This window comes from Mytilus edulis, chromosome 11 (assembly GCF_963676685.1).
Source record: "Mytilus edulis chromosome 11, xbMytEdul2.2, whole genome shotgun sequence".
Classification (NCBI taxonomy): domain Eukaryota; kingdom Metazoa; phylum Mollusca; class Bivalvia; order Mytilida; family Mytilidae; genus Mytilus; species Mytilus edulis.
This window is the reverse complement of record NC_092354.1, coordinates 60,889,235-60,902,062: the sequence shown is the minus strand read 5'-3', so window position 1 is coordinate 60,902,062 and position 12,828 is coordinate 60,889,235. Positions and strand designations below refer to the sequence as shown.

At 32.8% G+C, this 12,828-nt stretch overlaps 2 long non-coding RNA genes across 2 annotated transcripts; both read left to right on the top strand.

Moving 5' to 3' along the window:
* The first annotated feature begins 1,319 nt into the window (after positions 1-1,319).
* Positions 1,320-5,008, top strand: LOC139495957 (uncharacterized). The gene is made up of 2 exons (XR_011657513.1): positions 1,320-2,699; positions 3,140-5,008. It is a non-coding gene; the product is annotated as an uncharacterized lncRNA (long non-coding RNA).
* A 3,300-nt stretch (positions 5,009-8,308) lies between these two features.
* LOC139495952 (uncharacterized) lies at positions 8,309-11,073 on the top strand. Its single transcript, XR_011657510.1, has 2 exons — positions 8,309-8,566; positions 10,104-11,073. It is a non-coding gene; the product is annotated as an uncharacterized lncRNA (long non-coding RNA).
* Positions 11,074-12,828: the final 1,755 nt, after the last annotated feature.

Genomic DNA, 12,828 nt, shown 5'->3' with positions numbered 1-12,828 from the left:
GTAATATTATCTGGCAATCTATCAAACTATCTTACCTACATGTACAGTAAAAGTGAGGGGGAAAAGTAAATAAGCATGGTTTGTCCTAAATGATTTTTTTTTATTGTTTATAAACAAAATGACACTCACTCTCTAATTTCAGGATTTTTTCCCCATCTTGTTTACATTCAGAGGTTTGACCTAGAAGTGTATGGATCTCTATGAAACTGTATCACATAGTTCCATATCACAAATAAATGGATGGGGTTTGTTTTCAAAACTGTTTAGGAATTACTTGCAAAAAAAGGGATCACAAACAAGCATTTTTTCTTGTTTCAGGACATTAACATGTGTATAAGTAGTGTGTTCTATTCCTCATTGATGTTATAATTGTTTGAACATATGTTCCTGATCGTCCAATAGTAGTGTCTTCACTAAACTCGTCGTCACTTACGGTTATTACACTAACGGCCTCAATGTTGTTTTCCTGTCTATTGATGTCCGTCTCCATATGCTCAGCTTGTGGTTCTTCGATGGATGATTGACTATCAGATACATCTAATTGTTGTCCCATATTATCATCTTGCAATTCATTGTTGTTTTCGTCGGGTATAATTTTATCTACATCGCATGTTTGAGATGTGTCACTGAAATCAAGCTCTTCTATAAGATCGAAAATGATGTCATCCTCCCTAATATCTTCATGATAGGAAGGTTGTTCATTCTTTTCACCTCTTGTAGATCCTATTGCCATTCTTATTGATTTCACTTTATCCAGACCTTGAATTTTCTGCAAATGTCTGTACAAGTATTTTTGTCTTCCCTTTGTACATGCTACAATTCCAATGTTTATAATAAGGGGGCTGTTTTGTCATCACGTGTCGAGACCGGTTCTTCTTACATTTGTATTCCTTCTGGCAAGTATCACATCGAAACTGTTTACAGTTGTCTAACCAAGGTTAATGAAATCGTTGTTTTTACTTTCTTAACTTTTATATCGTAAAAATAAATTGTGTAGCATGAAATTACCTTGCATTGGCTTCGGCAAAATCTTATGTGAAGGTCTACTCTATGATTTTTCTCCATGTTTCAGTGCATTGAGCCACATCAGTGACTGGAAAGGAAAAGGAAGCAATTTCTAGCTTAAAAACTAAATATTTTGAGTCAATATTTACTATTTATGAAATCAAAAGCACATGTCTTATATGACTAAAACACAGGCGAAATGAAGTTCTTTCAGTTTTTTTTTTTTTATATTTTATCATAATACAGCAGATGTGTTGGTATTTAAAAGTATCAGATAAAGACAGATATACATGATTTATCTGCAAATGTATTCGTTTTTTAAAGGCAGTGCTTTAAGGCCTGACTTTCAAGTCATGAGGTTCATCTTTCCTTACGCAAATCTTTGCTGGGGGTCATTTTGCAAGAAATAGATCCGGAAATGTTTAAATTTCTCCTCTACTTTTTGTGGTATGTATTGGTTTTTGTTCCGTTCATTTACATTGGGAAATAAAGAAACGATCAGTGTGTATTGTTCGTTTTAAAAATCTGTTTATTAATGTGTCTTTTGCATTATAAGCAGTCAATCTGATTACAAACTATCAATATTCGAATTCCGTGTGGAAAGAGGTCCGTTCAATTTCGAGTACTATTTGCGATCTAAAGATATTTTAAAATCATTTCACTCGTTGATATAACATGATATTATAATTAAAAGTCGACTGACCGTGAATTATATTGCATAATATACAATTTAAAGTATTTCTGTACGTGAAGCCGTATGACGTTATAGTTATTTCGGTCTCAGTTATGTAAAATATGAAATTATCGTTCCTGAATAGGGTTCCACTAATTAAACACAAGAAGCGTCAAAAAGTGATAAGAAGCGACAATAAAATTAAAATAGCGATAAGAAGCGACAATATAATTAATTTAGCGAGAAGAAGCGTCAAGAAGACTATATAGCGACTATACATAAATAAAAAAAATGTAATTGCAACAACTAATTCCCCATAGATATTAAAAAAAACATGCATTATTTTTTATTATAGGGGCGGTTATAAAACATTTTTTTATATTACTGTACATTGATAGATAAAAATATGTTTTTATTAAGAAGAAAGGGATTAGTTTTTATTAGATATAAAAAAAAATTATATTTTATGCACACGCTAAAAATTGGCCATCAAAACAAAAAAATTTCAATTTCCTTTTAAAGAATTTATTGAATCAAAACCATGCAATATCATTTCCTTTCTAACAGTGAAATTCTTCTTTTTCATAGGGACATATTTGATAGGTGTAGCTTCACCCTATCACATCAAATGAGAATAGCCTCGTGAGAGAATTACGATTCGCTTGTCCCTTGTTAGTTATTGTCGCTTCGTCACTAAATTAAACTTCTTGTCGCTGTTTGTCTCTAAAATTCTTCTTGTCTCTTATTAGTGAGACCAGCAGTTCCGTCCTTAACTTCCGTTTTTGCACTGCAAAACAATCACACAATTAACGATGCCTAGTCCTTGTTGGTGTGTACCTGAGTGTCATTTAAGAGGAGGACTTGCATTTCTAAATGACTTAATAAGAAGGAAAAGTTGGATCAACGCCATGGCTCAAACGTAGATTGTCATGTGCGATGCAATCGTAGAACCCATATCAATCAGCTGTTGTTTGCAAGGCACATTTTACTGAAAACGACTACGTTCAGGAAACTATTCATGGTAAAACTTTATTTTCTTTAAGAAATATATACTGTTATTTATATAATCGCCATGCAAGTAAACCAAAGTCTGTTTGCAACCGCAATTATCGTTTTAGAATAAAAAGGGGGGTGAATTCAAGACGTCATAACTTTTGGGATTACGATTCAATATCATCTGTTTGACATTTTTTGGTTAATACTACAATTGTATGGTTTTTCTACAAGAGATATATTATACTGATAATTATTTTAGCAGTAATTATATAAATTTCGGTTGTAATGACATGAATTCATGAGCTATGCCTCGGGCTTTCTTGAAAAATATCAATGACAATGTAAACAGGAACAAAACATTGACACGAATGATGCTCTCCACCTATGTTATAGTTATTTAGGTATGTGTGTTGCACAAGTCTTTCACAAGTTTCAAAAAAGCTAATGTTATAAAACTTTTTTCAGGGCACATACCCACTTTATAGAGACTTGTCTACTGCCATGCATTCCCATCCTATTTTCATGCCCATTTGTAAGCAAGAGACTGAATGGTTTATAAAATTAAAAATCAGGACGGTGTCCCGTTAAACCAAAAGAACTAAACTGGATGAATATTGTAGGAGAAATCTAGAGGAAAGTTTTGATTTGTGAAATTGGTTTTCCTGAACAGATGTACATTCATCCTGCAGGAAAGATTTATAACTGTCCACCACCAACTGACGAGCTAATGTTGAGCTTCACAGATGGAATTACTCAAACACCATAAATGCCTATGTTTTCAGCACAGATTTCACAAATCATGACACAGCGGTGCAATTTTATGCCCCACCTACGATAGTAGGGGGGCATTATGTTTTCTGGTCTGTGCGTCTGTTCGTCCGTTCGTCCGTCCGTCTGTCCCTCTTCAGGTTAAAGTTTTTGGTCAAGGTAGTTTTTGATGAAGTTGAAGTCCAATCGACTTCAAACTTGGTATGCATGTTCCCTATGATATGATCTTTTTAATTTTAATGCCAAATTAGAGTTTTTACCCCAATGTCACGGTCCACTGAACATGGAAAATGATAGTGCGAGTGGGGCATTTGTGTACTGGGGACACATTCTTGTTTATACCTGTTAAGAGTCGAAAACTAAATATTATTTTTATATAAATAAACATATATTGTGTCATTTTAGAACTTATATTTTTCCAAAGGATGCATGAATGAAAGTAGTGAAATTCATTTTGCTTTGATATATAGATTTGAATTACAATTGTTCATGTTATTGTAATGCATATAAAAATAAGGAGATGTGGCACAATATAAATATATGATATTCTGTGAGTTTATCAAACTAAAGGGGATAAGAAATGGGTATAAGCAGTTACAGGACTGTACTACTGTACAATCTCCAACAATGAGAAAAACTCATACTGTAAAGAGAATTTCATATTTACAAGTAAGTTTTGTTTTTGCATTGAATAATTTTCTTCTATTGTCTTAAAAGCAAATATGGGAAGTGGTTAAAATGCTAATGAGACAGCTTTTATGGCCACCAGATGTCATTGTTACCTTGATTAAAAACTCCTTTTTAGCTCACCTGACCTGACTCATCACTTGGTTTCGTCGTCCATAAACTTTTACAAAAAATCTTCTCTGAAACTACTGTGCCAAATTTAACCAAACTTAGCCAAAATCATCATTGCGGTATCTAATTTAAAAAATGTGTGGTTAGACCCGGTCAACCAACCGAGATGGCCACTATGGCCAAAAATAGAACATACAGGTAAAATGTAGATTTTGGCTTATAACTCTGAAACCAAAGCATTTAGAGCAAATCTGACATAGGGTGAAATTGTCTCTTCAGTGAAGATCTATCTGCCCAGGAATTTTCAGACAAATCTGACAACCCGTTGATGGATTGCTGCCCCCAAATTAGTAATTTGAAGGAAATTTTGCAGAGTTTGGTTATTATCTTAACTTAATATTATTATAGATAGAGATAAACTGTAAACAGCAATAATGTTCTGCAAAGTAAGATCTACAAATAAGTCAATATGACCAAAACTTTAAGTTGACCCCTTAAAGAGTTATTGCCCTTTATAGTCAATTTTTAACAATTTTCATAAATTTTTGTATTTTTTGTTAATTTTTAAAAAATATTTTCAACTGTAAATACTGGGCCATGTTTATTATAGATAGAGATAATTGTAGCACCAAGAATGTTCAGTAAAGAAAGATCTACAAACACATCCCCATCATCAAAAACACAATTTTGTCATTTTATATGTGTCCGTTGTTTAATATGCACATAGACCGTCCAAGGTGAGCGACACAGGCTCTTGAGAGTCTCTAGGTCATTAATACAGGTAGATAACTTTATCATGTTTATACTGAAAAATAACTTTGCTTGTAGGGAGAATTTTAAAAAAGTTCTGTCTTCAAAAGAGTTGACATGTTACTATGTACATTAACCATTATGTTACTTGATGTTCTAGTAATACACACAGAACGGAGACTAGTCAATCTTTGTGAATTATTTTTCATAGGATAGGAGTAATTGAATATGTGTATATAATCAATAATTAAAAATAGTTTTATTTACATTAAAAAGGAAAAGTTCTTACGTCTTAAAAATGCATTTCATGGCGAGGTACAGAAAATATACTGTAAACAGTAGACTATTGATATAGGTGAACTAGGTACAAGAGAACTCTAAATCTTAAATACTACAAACCACCTCTGTTCTATGGAAGATAATGATATAACTGGACTAGAAATACACACAACCTGTAATTAACTGCCTTTACAGCGCTTTCGCGCTTTGATTATTAGAAGCCTCTACCCCTTGAGATGCAAAATCTGACACCCCGAGCAACACTTTATATTTTGATGAAAAACTAGTTTTTAAACCAATTAATTTAAAGTATGAAGCTGTTTTTTGGTTAAATTCCATAATAAGAATTCATTTCTATATAAATGATGCAGAGGGAAGTCGTCTAAAGTAGTTTTTTATCCAGAAATTTGCATATGGAACCTCAAAATCTGCAACACGGAAAACTAGGGAGAGGTATTTGAGAAAACAAAGCAATGAAAACAACTGATTTTGCTTGCAGGAAATAGATTGTGTTTCAGTTCCTTCCGTGCAGTACATTATATGGTACTAAGAGTTCTAAATAAAGAAATTTTGATACTTGAACTTACTTTGATAATTTTTCTTCGCTTCGAAATTGACACCCCGTGTCAAACATAGTCGACACCCCGCATGTGGCGTTCTACACGGTGATATCTGCGAGTACGGAAAACATAGAAAATTCACAAAGAGGGTTGTTTCGCGCTGGATAATGGCAATTTATCACGGTCGTCTTATTACAAACATTTCACCCGATAACTATTTACGCTTTTACTTTAAATACAGTTCAGATTTACTACACACGAGGCAATAATTATAACTGGAAAACCAGGTTTTTTTTTTATTTTCGAGAAAATGTCGCACTCTTTTGGAAAATATTACGACTACAAAAATGACTACTCATTAATTGCAAGATAAAACCGAAAAATTCCCAAGTTGAACAAGACATATCGAAATGGAATTTTGCTAAAAGTTGGTGATAGTTGTGAAGTTGCAATTTCAATTTGGGAAAAACAGATTTCGGTGATCATTTCGTCCTCGCACGCATAAAAAGTTTGAAAAAAGCAGTATGCCGAAGGGATACATAATTCGGCTTTCCAAAAACGAACCCTCCGATATCAGTTCTTTCATCCGAAAACCAATAACGCGTCTGAAAGTAACAAATCTCAAGTTATTGTCATCAAGAAAATAATTATCATTCACGTTCATATTATGCTATATAGAGTGATTCGGGGAATATTCCTCGACTTTCTTATTACGCACTTCAATCACGAAACATTGTAGCCGGTGGTTCATTTCGGCAGTTAAGATCTTGCGATTCTTCATTTATTAAAAAACACAAATAGACCACTTTCGATTTTGTTTGAGACTATATCAGCTTTTCTTTACTCATCTGAAACGGATACTGTGAAACGCTACAGTTCGACATTCTCATCTTTAAAGACACTCGTGTCATTAAATGGTTCATTATTTTGATGAATATGTGACAGTCTAATATTCTCCTGTATTCTTGACGACGCGTCTGCTAATGATATAAATCTTCATCGACTTCTTGAAGAACCTGCAAAACAGTAAAAATCCTTTTTAAAGAATGAAAAATTAATATTTTCCAAAATTAAGGGCCACTATAGGGCATACAAATAACATTACATCACCGCAATAAATATACCTATTTCCTATTTAAAGCAGAGGTATTAAGGTCCACGTTTTGGGCCCCAACGTTACAAAAACACCATCTTTTAACTTGAGAGATCGTATGGATAGTAGAAAAAGTTTTGTAATCGACTGTTTATGCACTAGTAGCACGATTTCAGTCTGAAACGGTCATTTTGGTCTGATCGTATCTTAATTGACTGGATTTACCGCTAGAGGAAAACGTCAAGATTTGTCAGATCGTTCAGTCTCCATTCGGATCGATAGTCTCATTAGGTAAATTAGTCCCGTTAAGGCATGTCAAGATATTTAAGACTGTATCTTCTAGCGAGCTGTTTAGATCCGTTAAGACCGTGTCAGACCAAAACAGACCATGGATACAAACTGACGTCAAGATGTTGTCAGACCGTGTCCAGTCGTGTTCAGATTTTAATAATTTGGACACAAAACGAGTGAAACTTTCCCATTATTTATCAGGGGTTGCTCCCCTTTCAAGAATAAAATAAAACTGTGAAAGAAGACGATTTTTTTTAACTGAAAGTCTACCACGTCCCCTTAATCATGTTATTTAAATAAAACAAATATTCAATTTTAATTCTAACTTCTTCCTATTTAATTATTTAACACTGTTTTATAATTATATAAATAAAAAAAAGTAGCTCAAAGTCATACTGCTGCACAAATCGCCGCGAATTGACTAAAAAAAATCAACAGATTGCCGAAATAATATTTGATTATTGAATATAAGCACCTGAACATTTGTATTTAATGGTTTACAAGTGATTGCAATACGTTTTATATGCAATTACAGACTGCCGTACGTGGTGAAGAATTTGTCATTCATTTTTACACCCTTATTTAATAATAACGGATGTCGGCCGTGAACACTTGAAAACGTGATCTTAATATGTTAAATTAAATTTAAGATGTAACTATTTTTAAATATTGTAAATGAATGCATTATCATTTATCTTTTATGTTACCTATATAAATTGCATTTGAGTAAATTTGAGGCAGGGAAAAAAATATATATATATAACTCTGTCTTTTATCGTTTTCTGTTTATTGTCATGACATTGTCCGTTAACTTTATTTTTGCCAGACTCATGCGTTTGACTTTCCATCTTTATTTTTTAATGTGTCTATAATTCGAGAGCCTTTTGTAAAAAAAACTACATACCAGAAGCCTTCGTTAAAAAATAAAGTTTGAATATTATAGCAGAAAAAGGCTTATAAATTTATTCAAATTTATATTTAAAATAGGATAAATAATCAAGAAAATGTTTATAAATACGTCAGACACTGTACTTAAAGTACATTCAAAGACCAGGTTACATATATATTACATGCATACAGCATGATAAAGCTGGTTTAATTTGAATGACTATCCATTAGGGACATTTTTCGACGATAATTAATCAAATCTGACAAGTTTAATTAAAAACGGAAAATAATTCTTCGCCCGTAAACGATTTAACGTTACCGTACCCTCTTTATTTTTGTTGCATTCATGTCGCATGTGTGTCGGCAGTGTCAGCGCTTCTAATAGCTAACTTATTTTACATAAAATCGTTGACATGGTAGAAGGAAACTATAGTACAATATAAGCTGAGCTGGAAATTGCAATTGGTGAGTAGAAATGAATATTTTAATACATGTCTATCAGAATAATCATTGATCATGGATCATCACCCAAGAATTTGAAGGAAAAATGTTCACATTTGTTAAATTTGTGCAGACAGGTATGAATCGACGTTCCAATACTCCACACTCTTGGATAGTAGCCTGTTCAAAGGCAAAGTAAGAATTTGGGCTTGTTAAAAAATTGTTCCTGTGATTGGACCCCCCCCCCCCCCCTTTTTCATGTTTTTTGGAAGATCAATGCATGATTTAAAAAGTTACATATAAACTAGTATGGTTTAGACCTCCTTTTAAAAATGGCGGGATCCACCCCTGTTTATTGCCTAACATGAATTGACATGTGGGGTATTCACAATGGTATGGTTGTGCGGGATGGCCTATACAACAACAGTTACAAGACCTAAACCCCTGATCGAGTAATCCTATATATTGTATGTTAATGTATTGATAACTGTCACGTCCTAAATTTGCATGAAATATTTGTCACTTTTTTTTATTAACCAATAACCGACCAATCTTCACATGTTACGATGTAGTCCGAGACAAGCTTGTCTGGCAAAACAGCCGTTTGGACGTCAGAGTAATCTCAGACTAGTTACGACGATGATATACCTATTTATATAGCCACTGGTGGGTGATGTACAATAATTATAATTTGTCACATATGTGTTATGAATACCTTCAACATGTTCAAGGCTTGGGTTTATATATATGCAATAACCTCAAAATTGCCCGGGGCAAAAAAAAGAGTATATTGATATTGTGCCCTGACATGCCTGATTCCAAATGATGAGACGACATTGCGTCCTTAACAACAATTTTTAACACTTTTCATCTTTTGTGATAAGAAATTTAAGATTTTACCGGGTATGATTCATTATTTTGTTATAAATGATTTGTTATGCTCTAAATTTTGTAGAACTTAAATATATGTTATAACAAGAAAAAGAAATTATGTTGAAATTTTTATTTTTATCTTTTGTATATTAATTATTATTCACTGTCATGACTGTCATGACTAAATAAAAATTAGATCCCACGCATGCGCGGCATAGTTACTGTAAATAAGTGCCGGACACGTTATCATCAGTATGTTGATGGATTATAAAGAAGAAGAAGAATCTTATAAATACTATTTGCTTTGTCACCATGTCACGTTGGTAGTAATATTCAACAAATTCTATTTTAAAATAAAAAAGTATTATAAATTGATCACAACAAGTATAGTGCTATACAATGCTATAGCCTCTATTAGACAGTAACCCTTCAATGAAGTATACACCTAAGAAAACATTGATGTAGAAAGAGAGAACATTTTGTTTTAGAAATAGAACCTCAAAAAAGGGTTTTATTCTTCTTCTCATAAGGGACTTATCAATTAAATTGTATAAGTCATAAATTCATTTCTTTACATCATTAAACTTTGTTGTCAAGCAAATTATGATTGCTAGTTTTTCTTGTAGATAAATTATACAAGTTTATATATAATAAATACTTTATTCTTAATGTATGTTTTTTTTTGTAGATAAGATATCACATTGGTTTGAGCATGATTCCCAGCCAGATTATGAAGCGGCATATATCATGTATATCAATGTATATATGGGAAATATATAGTGTCACTAAGTTACTCTCATATGGTACCTCATTTGTACCTGTAGCTATAAATTGTGAAATGGTGGATTCATTCATAATTTTGTGTTACTTATTGGTTTGGAAATAACGTTTATAGAGCTAACAGCATTATGTCATGATGTACAGTTGATGGGATGATCTGATTGGACAAAAAGAGAATTGTGAATTGAACAAATAGCAAACTTACAATTCATAGAAAAAATGTAGGAAATACAATATACTACATTACTTGGTGACAGAGCATACCTTTGATATATATATATATATATATTTGAAATAAGTAATATTAACAATTTGAAATAAAGAGAATTTAAAGTTTTCTAGGAATATTAGTAGTGCATCATATATCTTAATTCCATGATTATCTTGGATAGTTATATCATTAAGAATAGAAAATTGGAATAATGGAAATTTCTAGTTTCAGTGAATATCAATCATTGTCAATACTAAACGTGCAGCATCATGATCATACATCATCTGATTCACCTTGGATAATTATTCATTTGAAATAAGAATTTGGATATAATAAGAGTTTCTATGCTGCCATTGCTATTGTAGGCTACATGTACCACCAGGGAGTGTTAAACCTCCTTTACTTTCCATGAGGGTCTGTCACGGTCCATCACTATTGGTTAGTGTCATATATATGCATGATGATGGAAGTTTTTACCAACCTAGACAAGCTTTAGTTTACAGCCCTGGCATGGTTGTTGGTTAGAGTCGAATGACAGCTTGCTGTATAGTTATAATAGTCTGAATGTATCTACATGTATTTTAATAATCTTCTAAATTACTGTTCATTCTGAAACTGGCATTTTATAATAGTAGTCAAACATATTAAACAATACATGTACTTCAAAGTATCATTTTATTTTGTCTCGCCTTACACAAAAGTCATGAAAGTTGGTTGTATACAAGAAATTTGTATTACAGTCTTGGGGTGATGATGTAAGCTATTTTATAGAGCTTTACATTTTAAAAGCTAAAAGAGCTGGATGTTTCTTGTCTTGTATTCAGATGCTAGTAGGTAATTAATATGTTATGATGTTTCAGTTTGCCATTATATGTACATTGCACCTGACCCCATTTTCATGGTTCAATGACTGCATGTAAAATATACTGTTACTTAATCAATGAAATGCTCTTTTATACTGTATATTTTATATATGTAATTGGATACATTTTATTGTATATGAGTATCTTGAAAGATCTACTTGTCTATCAGGTTGGGTTGACCTGACCTTGACCTTCATGGATAATTTAAGTGATTAAGGTTATTTCAGTTTGATACAATGTTAACATGGTTAGGTTTGTTTCTCAGTTTATACTTCCTAATCATGCTAATAAAATTGACACTGGGAATGGGGAATGTGCCAAAAAAGACAACAACCCAACTTCAGAGCAGACAATAGCCGAAGGTCATCAATGTTTCTCATAAGCTATAAGCTACATTGTACATGTATAGGATCACTACTTTTGGCATAATTATGGAATAAATGTAAGTTGTACATGTTTGACATTTTTGAATGGCTTATTTCATCTGACAATGACACCATTTTCATGGTTTTTATGTTTAGTCTTTTTCTCTGTTTCTATGGTTACTATAAACGTTTAACCATAAATTTGGGGTATGGAAGAACTGTGAAATTCAAAAATTCATGAAATTCATGAAATTATCTGTCCTATATCTGTCTGGCATGGTTATTTTGACTGGACTTCATTTTAATGGATTATTGATAATGTAAAGTTTATGTGATACTTATAGACTAGTAAAATCTTCTTATTTCAGAATTTCAATAAAAAGATCATGAATAAGTCCACATTTAAAAGAATGTCTGTTTCCCATCCCAGGTGGCTTATTTTTTACCTGGGTGTGGGGAGGGGAAACAAACAATTTTTATTTTGGCCTAAGGAGATATGGTGAGACGACTATCAACCATTTAAACCATGTAGACCAAGTGATTTACTTGTTAGTCACTATATAATAGGTCACTGCACACCCTTCAACAATGACCAAAAACTAAAACTTTATAATGAGCACCCTATAAAAGGTTCAGCCTGTAATGAGGCATCTGACACAGTTAATGTAAAATATTCAGACGAAAAACCCAACAGTGATGACAATTTGATTTATTATACCATACCCTCCCCCCCTCCCTTGAAGTTAAATGTCTAATCCCTTGGTGTACTAATATGAATAGTATTTTACTGGAAATGTTTCGGAAAATAGATATTGATGCTAACGTAAATATTTTATCCAATAAAAAGACAGGAAATAAGTCGGTGAACCAAAAAGTTCAAATCTAATTGAAAATTAAAGTGCCCATGAACTCACTGATCATGCACGAGTGATTCTATTCATAAAAAGTGTCCGTGTAACAATTAAGAAGAGTCTGTGTATCATCGAAAAAGAGTCTGTGTAACACCCCTTAATGTACTGTTTTTCTATAGCTGTGCAAGGGGGGGGGGGGGGTCAAAGTCGTTCAAAGGTCACTGTACAGCCTTTAACAATGAGCAAAATCCATACAGCATTCTAGTACGGCATACGTTTTACCTCAGCGAACTCACTGTCTTGGTGATGTATCAATCATTTGCTTCAGGTCGATCCATTTCGC